The sequence below is a fragment of the Buteo buteo genome, chromosome 18 (genome assembly GCF_964188355.1).
Source record: "Buteo buteo chromosome 18, bButBut1.hap1.1, whole genome shotgun sequence".
Lineage (NCBI taxonomy): Eukaryota > Metazoa > Chordata > Aves > Accipitriformes > Accipitridae > Buteo > Buteo buteo.
The window spans coordinates 6,844,269-6,854,443 of record NC_134188.1 but is presented as its reverse complement, the minus strand read 5'-3'; the positions used below and the strand labels follow the sequence as shown (position 1 = coordinate 6,854,443).

The window sequence follows — 10,175 nt, the reverse complement described above, 5'->3', positions numbered from 1 at the left end:
GCTGGCAGCCAACTTGGCGCAGCGCTGCAGGTCAGGAGCCGGGGGCTGGAAGCCGTGGGAAGGTGAAACAGATGCGTCAGCAAGGCCAAAGGGGAAGAGAGGGCAAGATGCAATGCAGAACGTACAAAGCCACACAGAGAACGGCTAACGAAGGTGAACGGATCCTAGAAGAGAGTACAATGTGTATCATGCCAGCTAGGAATGTATGGGGACAGCGACAGCGGGATGTCTCTGTAAAAACACTTCCGAAAGCGGTTTTTAAGTAAGTCTGACTCAGGTATGCAGGTGATTTACATGTTTCCAGCCAAAGTCAAAGATCTCAATGTTTTCTTGGCTGGCCTCAGCAAGGTTTAACATCCTCCTTAGAGCTTGAGATGCTTTTCCTTTTTGAATGACTACAGCTGTGCCGTACACATTCTAGTTCAAACTGACTCGTAAGAACACACTTCGTGATCCCTGAATGCAGAAAGGCAGCTGAGTGCATGCACTTGAGTGCCTGCCTGCAGCAAGGATGCTCGTCATGGCCACTATGTCTCTGCTGGGACCAGCTTGCTGTAATGGACCATTAATTACCTGCTCCTTTGCTGCCTGATCCCACTACACCGGTCTGTAGCGAAGAGTTCAGACCTGTAATGATAATTTAAATACTGTAAACTTGCAGCAGAGCAAGCCAACAACATTTATCATGTAGTATGTTGTAGTTACTGTAAAGAAGGATGCTCATTTCAGAATCTTGCACTGTTTTCACTATGCTTCTTTTCACTAGCCAGATATAATTTTATTTGACATTATAATAAATTTATAAACCAATTTCATTTATTATCTCTCCTACTATAAATGTTTGGATGCTTTCCTTACACCTTTGACCAATTCAAGAGCATATCCAGAGACTAGGAAAAAAACCCAAAGACAAACTCCTCTGACTGAGTTAACCCAGGTTTCCAACAGCCAGCCGTGGCCATGTAAATTAAAGGTATACATGGACTTTGCATGGGGCTTCACAGAAGCATTTTGCAGATTTACCTTGAAGGTAATGAAGCTGTGATATCACACATTCAAAAAAAAAGCTGGAATGGGGACTTTCCTAGATGGATCTTGCCTGACCCTGGACAGCTGTTCTTTGGTCCTTGAGCCACCTAAGTTGTCCTTTATGCAGAAGAAAAGTAAAAAAAAAGCTCTCTTTAAACGTATACATTTTGTTGGACACTGTCCTGTATAAAAGATTTCACATGCAACATTAAAACAGAAAAAGATAGAGACCTGCCAGCAACCGGGAGCAGTGGCGCAGGACTGTAACTCTCATTTCCTCCTGCAGCGAGGGTAATTTCCAAAATTTCTTACCGGTTCTGGCAACTCCTGCAAATCTCCTGCCCTCGGTACTTAGTTTTGTTTCCAGCACTCACCCCACCTTTCTAGATCTCATTTCAAGGCCATGTCATGACACAAGCATTTCATGCACCCTTTTCGCTTTTCTGTCCTTACTCCATCCCACAGCCTCCCTCCCTGCCACACCGCCTCGAAACTTTTTGAACCTGGCACCTGCAAAGCCAACCCCTCACCCTAATTTAGCCCATTTGGTCCTAAAACATCCGTGTGTCTTAGTTCTCCTCTTCCCTCATTCCGCCATGCCCAGGGTTCTCGGCGAGGTGCTGCCCCAGCCGCTTTCCCTCCGGCTCCCCGGCGGCTGGTTTTACACACTAGATTTCCACCATTTCATCCCCTGGTTTTCTGTCGCATTGGATTGACGAGCAACGTGACCACCAACGGCATCTGTGCACACCCTGGAGACGGGATCGGGGAAGGGCTGTTTTGGAGGAGCACCCGATGCCCCGGGTCAGGACAAAGGAGGTGAGGGGACCCCGCGCTAGGCATCCCTCCCATGGGACCTGTGTGTGTGTGTTTTGGGAGACAGAGAAGAGGCAGACCAGACTCAGGTCAGTTGGAAAAGCCACTGAAGACTTACACGCGCTTGGGGCATTAATGCTACGGCCGTGGCGCTGAGCAGTGAGAGCAGGTCCAGCCTCCGCTGTGCAGGAACCAACCCACCAGGTACAACCTCTTCTATAAAAGCCACCCACTGGCGTCTTTGTCCACTCCGCGTTGCCAGTGCCCAGCTTCTCAGGAATATCCTCCAGTCCCTGCAGGAGGGATGGCATTTCAGCAGCCCTACTTATGATGACTCTGAAAGTGGAGCGAGATGTGGAGGCCACAGCTGCTGCCAAACACCCCAGCGCTCCTGAACAGTAAGAAAATACCAGTTTGGCTGCCTTGTGCCCTGCCAAGGGATGTTACGGGACTATTAATTGCCCCAAATGACCTCTGGGCATATTAACACCTACTCTTTTCCAAACGGTGGTCACTGCCAGATCCAGCGCCTCCTTCCACTGCAAGCTGGTTTACTCACATTTCAATTGCTCAGAGATTCATCTACGGACAGTAATTTGTCGGCTGCCTCCGCAGCTGAAACCACATCTTCTCAACCCCACTGGCAGGCGCCGGCAGTGTGCTGGCAGTCAGCCCTTGGACCAAGCGACGGAGGTCTGCAGCAAAATGCTGCCTTCTTGGGGATTCAGGAAGGAGAAACTTGGATCAGCCACCTCAATTCATCACCCGAGTACGTTGCCACTATAGAAATACTCCTACTAGACACATTCGTACTCATCTGCTGTGTGCATTGTCAAATAGATGGGACATGTCCTACTCCCAGTCTGTTCTGGAACGGTATAATGTGAACCACAGCATGCTTGCAGCAAACTGCAGCCAGCCAGGCTGCTCACACAGGGTGCATCTGCAAAGCGTGCCTGCGGCTCCTTATCCTTTGCATTCTTTTCTATATTTAGGAGACTCATATGTACACAACTCCCAGGCAAAGAGTGGGAAGGACAAGCAAATATCAAAAGAAGTTTTGAGTTCATGAATCCCTTAGGACTGTCAACAAGTCACAGGGAGGTGCTACGGGAGCAGCTAAAATAATGAGGGTGTGATGGCAGCTGTATCTACAATGGTTCTGTCCCAAGGAGCAAATGGTTATGTAGTTTGACTTGAGCTCATCTCCTTGGGTAGCGTTTTCAAAGTCCCACCTGCAGAAGCAACTTGGGCATTAGCAGCTCTTTAGGCTCCCAATTCACTCAAGCACTCCTGAGCATTTAACAGAAGGTAAGAGGGGACTCCTCTTGAGGTGCCTGCTCAAATAAATGACTCTCTGGGAACAAGAACCCTCGAGCGAGTTAAAATCCTGCAGCTCAGTTATCCCCATTCTGCAGCACTTGCTTGAGTGAGCTGGGAGCTCCCGAGGCCGGAAACGAGCACTAGAGATGCTGCAGCAGCCTGGTTGCCGGCCGGGGTTAAACCACAACAGCGATGCAGCAGGCAAGATGCAGGAGCTCCAAAGAAGCCGCAGGGCACTGCACGTCCACGCAGCCTGCAGGGCAAGGTTGGCTTGCAGCACGCCTTGCCCTGGTCCGTCGCGCCTTTCTGCTGGGACTCGGGAATTTCTGCTCATATAAACATTGGCCATTTGCAGGCATAGCCTATCATCTAGCCCTGCAGCAGGTAGATACGGAGCGGCTCGGTCACCGTAATGCTGCTGAGTTTCCCTTTCTGTAGCTTTGGGTGGGCTTTGGCTGCAGTAGGGAATTTGCAAAAAACATTAAGTGGCAACAAAATGTTAGGATATGTTTCAGGAAAAAAAAAAATTAACCAATCTATCATTTTTACAGAAATAGTTATTAAAAATTTAATTTTAAAAAAACCTCATATTTTACAGAAGCACAAGTACTGATACTACAGTACCTTTTGCATTACCCAGATGGAAATAATTTCAGTGAATTTCACCCACCCTCGCAGTTTTTGGCTGCCAATGCTTCTACTCACATACAAAGATAATGCAATCATACATCCACTGAAGTGAAATTTTAACGCACATAGTGCCATATGCACATGTGAAGGGAAGGGAAGGGAAGAGAAGGGAAGGGAAGGGACTGTAAAATAAAAATGGGACTATATCTCGCTCCATCAAGCACAGACCTTAATACAAATCAAATAGTTGTCATACAATAGCATCCGCAATATCCTCACAATCAAATATCAATACTAGATCCTCACTATTAAAATCCAAACATTTTCAAGTGGAAAGCTAGGGCTCTCTAAGTCTCATTACAACACCTAGGACACCAGTCTCCTGGTTTTCCCCAGTACTTCTGAACTGAACATCCCCAGCATTTCTGGAAATCAGCTTACCAGATAAAAATTCTTTGTTATTCTATACATTGCTTGTTTAATTTTTTTAATAGCATTTACAGCATTAGAGCAGTACAAATGAAGAGAGGTTACAGACAAATGCACGGTGGCCCTGCCAGAGACTTGCCTACCTTCCTGTTAGTATTTGTACAAATAGCAATGCACAGGAGGGTGCAGTATTTGTGACATAGGTAGCAAAAACCAAATAAAAGTGGGAGAATGACTTGCCTGCAGAGACAGCGTTAGCCTTGCCGACAGGATGGCAGGGCTGGTGAGCAGCACCCTGATTCCAGATGGGATTCCTCTGTAGGGTCAGTCAGCATAGACGGGGTTGATTTACCTGGGGGATTACCTGCAACGAGGGTATGTCCTCTCTGAATGGGTTCTGAAAGAAAACAAAGAAAACACATTCAAATCTAACCCAAAAGATTAATAAAATACAGGTTTCAGGTCAGTGGAGGGTGGCAAGAAGCAGCACCAGTCTAAAAGGGAGGGCCCGAAGCTGGCTCACGTGATTTGGCATAACGAGGACTTTTCTCCAACATGCAGAAAAACAAAACTTTTCACCCACCCCATCATTTGCCCCAAAATTTAGGGGGAGATAAAATAAAATTCTTGGATGTCAGCCAAACGACCAGCTCCAACTTTGTATGTCTCCCATTTCCATGTACTTACTGCGACCATTGTTTCAGGTCTTGATAAATAATCTATCTGGGGAGCTCTTACTTTTAACAAAGCCTCTCAAGAAATCACAGAAGCCCCACACTAACTTTGGCCCTTAAGCACTTTTTCGGAGCTAATAAAGCATGCACTCGTGTGTCCCTTGGTTGACTGAGAGCACTGATGGATCTTCTGCCCAGAGCTGGAGCACCAAAGGGGCCACTGGCCGAGGATAACGTGAGCTCAGACTGCCATCCTCCCCGGTCCTGACATCGATATACGGTGCACAGCCTCACTTCTCCAGCCTAAAAAACAAGGCAAATAATGAAAAAGTAAGAGAAAAGCTCAAGGGTCCGGTTTATTTCAACAAGTCCTGCGCTTCTGAACGGGTTATTTGGAAGTGACCTGCTACGTAGGGTGCGGGGACTGGGATTGGAAGTGTTTCCAGTTGGCACAAAGGGTCGGTCCCAACATACAGAGAACGAGTTACAAAAAGAGTTTAGCTTTTAACAACCATTTCGTGAAATGTCTTTTTTGCCCAATGAAATAGATAAAGCTGGAGATGCAAGACGGCATGAGAAACAAACATGAAGAAGGAAAAAACAATCAGAGTAAAGCCAGTGAGGCACAGGCTTCAGACCAGCTAAACAGATACTTCTGATGGACCAAGGGAAAAGTGTGGAAAATGGAATAGCTCACAAAGTAAGAAAATGAACGTCAAATTAACTATTTCCCTGTATTTGGCCAGCCTACATCAGTTTTTCAGACATGTTTGAGACCATAAGAAACCAAAGAAAGAAAAAAATAAAAGCAGATTTTCTTGGAGAACAGAGATTACAAACTGAACAAACTAAGAAAACCACCTTGTCTTGGGAATTTCACTTGAACACCAGATTGAATCAAAGATAATTAATTTGATTAAGTCAAACAAGTTATCTAAATCCCTAATTAGGGAAAACACCGCCAGCAATTCACCACTGGTTTGCAAAAGGCCTTTGATGTTGAACTGTTTCAGCAAAAGCAATACCTACAGACACATGGCACTTCTCGATGCATGAAGGACACGTTTGTTGGGCAGGTGTCAGGGCAAGAGAACAAATTAAACTTACAGGTAAATAAGAGGAAGATTTTCCAGGATGGTGAGGAATCACGTCTGATAAGAACTTACCTGGTCTCTGACAGCCGAGTTGGGTTACATATCCCAATAGCACTGCCTCTTTCTTGCAGCATGCAATTACATCCCCGGTTATTAGGGAATTCCTTTTTCAACCCCATCGCAACAGTGCATGCTATTTGCGCAAATGTTAAGAGACGGCGAACTATAATTTCAACTCTCATTTGTAATGAATGGGATTTACTATGGCTAGCATGAATCATTTTGATAACACATATAATTAGTTTTATAGAAGTTTTAGTACGTTATAAAAGTTGCTATATCACTTGTATCCCCCCAGGGCTCTCTTATAAAATTATTTTGTTACAACTGTATTCTTCTTGGAACTAAAGTGTAGACAACTGAGCACATCTGTATGTCAAGAGAAGCGTTGTAAGCCAAGACATTCAAGGCAATTTTGCTGCCTTTTTCATTTCTAAAATCCACGTGAAGAAATGCGATCACTTCTGGACTCCAGCGTTATCAGCTGTTCAAAGCTGAAGATACTCGTGTCCTCCCGGGCTGTCAATAAGCCGCCTCCACCCGGCTCACGGCTGCTCAGAGCAGATGCTGGGGCTCAGCTACTGGGAGCTGGGACGCCTGTCAAATGACCTTGGGGGAAAAGTGCTCAGCAGGTATAAATAACACAGGTCTAATAACTTCATTTGAGCTACGGAAATTTATCCTGGATGAGAATTTGGCTCTGTACAGAGCTGCAAAGTGAGTTAACTGGATTCCACCTTCACGAGGAAGAAAAGCGGGGTTGGTAGGAGTGTGCGCTACGTGACACCAGCAACCCCCTCTGACTTTGTAAACGTTTTTTTTCATACGTATTTTGTATGAAGTAGGCTATGATCGAGCCCTTCTGACTAATTCTTGAAGGGTACCATTAATAAACAGGCTTTAACAACTGCCCTGCTAACCTGTTGTGAGTATGCTAGAGGAGCTCAACGAGCCTGCCCAATCCTTACATTAACAGCTGCTGCAAACATCAGCCAAACACAGGCTTCTCACCGCGTTTAAGGGACAAACCAATATGCAAACACCTACCTGATAAACTACTATTATTTACGAGGTGCAGCTGCCTGCAGTGTATTGAGACCTGCTCTCCCGTGGCGTGCAACCTAAAGGGGTTTGGCCATCCCAACTTGCCCCAGCTTGGCAATGCTTCCCCTGCCCAGTGGGTCACATTTGGGGCATTTCCCCAAGGCCCAGCTCTCCCAACAGTCATCTCCCACAGTGCAGAGAAGGCGGGTGAGAAATGCTGTTCGAGCATGAGGCTCTTTAGGCTATATGGGCATGTGCCAGTACCAGCTGCGGGCAGGGTGGGAAGAACCTGCCAGGCCACCATTTTGCTTTTCCTCTGCCACGATTTAGTGGTCATGGATGATGGTTGGACTCAATGATCTTGAAGGTCTTTTCCAACCGAAATGATTCTATGATCACAACCGCCAGGACAGAGTCACAGCCCAGATCACTCCTCGCCTCCTCCCAGTCCCTTGGGTCATGTCCCACTGGTGCTGTAAGAGCAAAGGGAGAAGGGGGGCATGTGGAGGTGTCTAAGGAGTAAAGCGAGGGGGCTGTAAGGAGTTGGAGGGACAACTGCCAAAAGCCACTTCAAAAAACCCTCGATGTCCTGAAGATTAATTAAAAGCATCTTCTTCAGCTATTTTAATATTGTACTATATGATACTGTCATTAATGTATAAACTCAGCCACATATGACAGGCAGTAAAAGCAAACGATGATGGGATTTGACAACTAAAAAACGGTAACATCAAAACCCAAAAGACTAAGTTCGGTGCTTCGCGGTGTTCTGAATTTAAAACAGGATTCCTGACACTCCTATTCCAGCCACCTGTGCTCTCTCTATAGTTACTGGAGCAACAAAAGGCATATGCAAGAGCTGGTTTATCCCATCCTAAGACAGGTACAATATATCCCACATTGAAGGCGCCTGTTTCTTCTTATCAAGTGTGAAGGCAGCCAGAACGGCAAGCTTTAGCTGTCTGCAAGTTGCCTTAGAGGCTACAGGCTCATAGGCAACTGCTTGGCAAGAGGCATCCCACTCCCTTTCCTTTGTTTTTAAATCTACACACCAGCGGAACACCAACTAGTCGTGCTGTCAGATCTTTATCGGCACTTTGCTTCTGGTTTAAGTATTTTGTCTGTAACAGATTTTTCGGATACTTCCTCCAAACAACAGGCCATAACGATTTCCTACAACTGCGCAGCTCCGGCACGCCGCGGCGCTCCGTTTAGAGCCATCTCTTGAAGAGCAGCCGCAGCAGACTTAAAAGGTAAACAAATCTCAGCCCGGGGAAGATCAGAAGGGCCGACAGGCAGTCCTGCTGGTGCTGATTTATACTTCCTTATCTTTTATCTCCTTCCCTCTCCTCCCTGAGCACACTAGCTGTTCTCCCACGGTCCTTCTCCCAAGGAAACCCGCCTGCTTGCTTTCTGCAATCGTGCGTTTTCAATTCTCGAGTTCTTTAAGTCTTCTAATTTTAACGCAATGCTCACCTTTTGGTATACTGCAAACCTGCCAGGGTAAAGCACTCACTTGAACTCGCTCCCAACAGCACATAAATCGATCCCTGTCTCTGGGAACAGAAAATTTCCAATATTTTGCCCAGAAACAATCTGAAACGGCAGATGCGCAGTGCCTCCCCCTGAACAGCGAGCAGAAGGGGCGCTCCGCTCGGGAACTCCTCCCCAGCCGTGAAGCCGTCAGCAGGACAGTTACTCGCTACCCTCATGGCAAAACTTCCTTCCAAAGACACTCTCTTCATTCATAGCTCGTAAGACCCCAAAAGACGGCTGTCCCCTAGCGTAACTAAGGCTACAGGGCTTCTCTGAATTAATCTGTACTAGGGCGTATTTTTGAGAAAATAGTCCAGTTTTGTTGTACACTTCTAACGCTGATCAGTCAACCCCAGCACCGTCCTTCATGCGTATTCCAATGCTCAGTTGTCCCTGCTGTCAAAAAAAATAAAATAAAAATTAGGGCCAAATTTATCTAATTTCAACTTTCAGCTACTGGCTCTTGTTAAACACTTGTTTTCAGACCAGTGTTCAACCTTTCAAATTTCTGCTTCTGCATCACAATTAAGATATTTTAATCTTTTGATAAACTGAAATGCGTATTTTCTGAGCCATCAATATTCCTGTGTTACAATGATCTATTCTCTTCATTTCCATCTTAGCATCATCTATGAAACTAAGCTCCATTACTTGGATATATATTAATTTTTAATTTTTGCACACTGATTTAAGTCTGATCCACTGTACAAGCTGCTATTTAACATCTGTAGAAAGAAAAGTATTTTATCAACATATGATATGAATTCTTCCATCTGGCTTTCCATTAAGGACAAAGCAGAAATATTTTTGAACACCTCTGTCTTTTCTGTTGCTGACAGTGCTGTAATTTCCATTTAGACTTACTGCTTTAGAAAGAAAACCCTCTTTTACTCTCCCCAGGTTTTTAACTCAGAGGTCATTTTGCTTCTGTATCAACACTTTTTCATGCCTGGTTTCTAATCTATGTTCAATTCTTCCTTGCCTTATTTCCCTTCTCTTCCCTGCCTTCTTAAATTAACTGCTGCCCTCTGCTCCTGTTACCTTTGTTGGTAAGGTGTTTAGAGAACTCCAGGCAGTACCAGCTGCATTTATGTCACCAGAAAGCAATTATTAAGCAATATTTCAGTCTATCTTAAGTGAATCAGAAAAATAATCGCATGAAAAATTAAAAAAAAAAAAAAAAGCAGAGTTGACACCTCAGACTATCAAATGTAATCCACGTGTGTTTTTCTGATGTGTCTAATGTCTTAATTATGTGTTATTATTTCAGGATTGCATAAGGGTATAATTTCTTCTGAAGACATTCACTACTTATTTTCTATAGCAGCTAAAATCCAAAACACAGTACAATTTCAGATTAAAAGCATGATGCTGAGTTACAGTATTATAAAACCAAGTTTTGGATAGCTGGTTCAGCAGCCCCAGTGGGAAAATATGGAATGCTGGAAAAGGATTACAGTGATTTTTACATTTATGAATAGTTACACTACTGGTCGCAAGAGAGGTCTCACATTACTGGAAGTACACATATTTGCTGGAA

At 45.0% G+C, this 10,175-nt stretch overlaps 1 long non-coding RNA gene across 2 annotated transcripts; it reads right to left on the bottom strand.

Moving 5' to 3' along the window:
* Window positions 1-570: 570 nt before the first annotated feature.
* LOC142041662 (uncharacterized) lies at window positions 571-5,170 on the bottom strand. Of its 2 annotated transcripts, XR_012653514.1 has the most exons (5): window positions 5,010-5,170; window positions 4,468-4,624; window positions 1,964-2,138; window positions 1,024-1,146; window positions 571-627 (listed from the first exon to the last, which is right to left on the bottom strand). It is a non-coding gene; the product is annotated as an uncharacterized LOC142041662 (long non-coding RNA). The 2 variants fall into 2 exon arrangements; XR_012653513.1 differs by having other exon boundaries at window positions 4,468-5,170.
* Window positions 5,171-10,175: the final 5,005 nt, after the last annotated feature.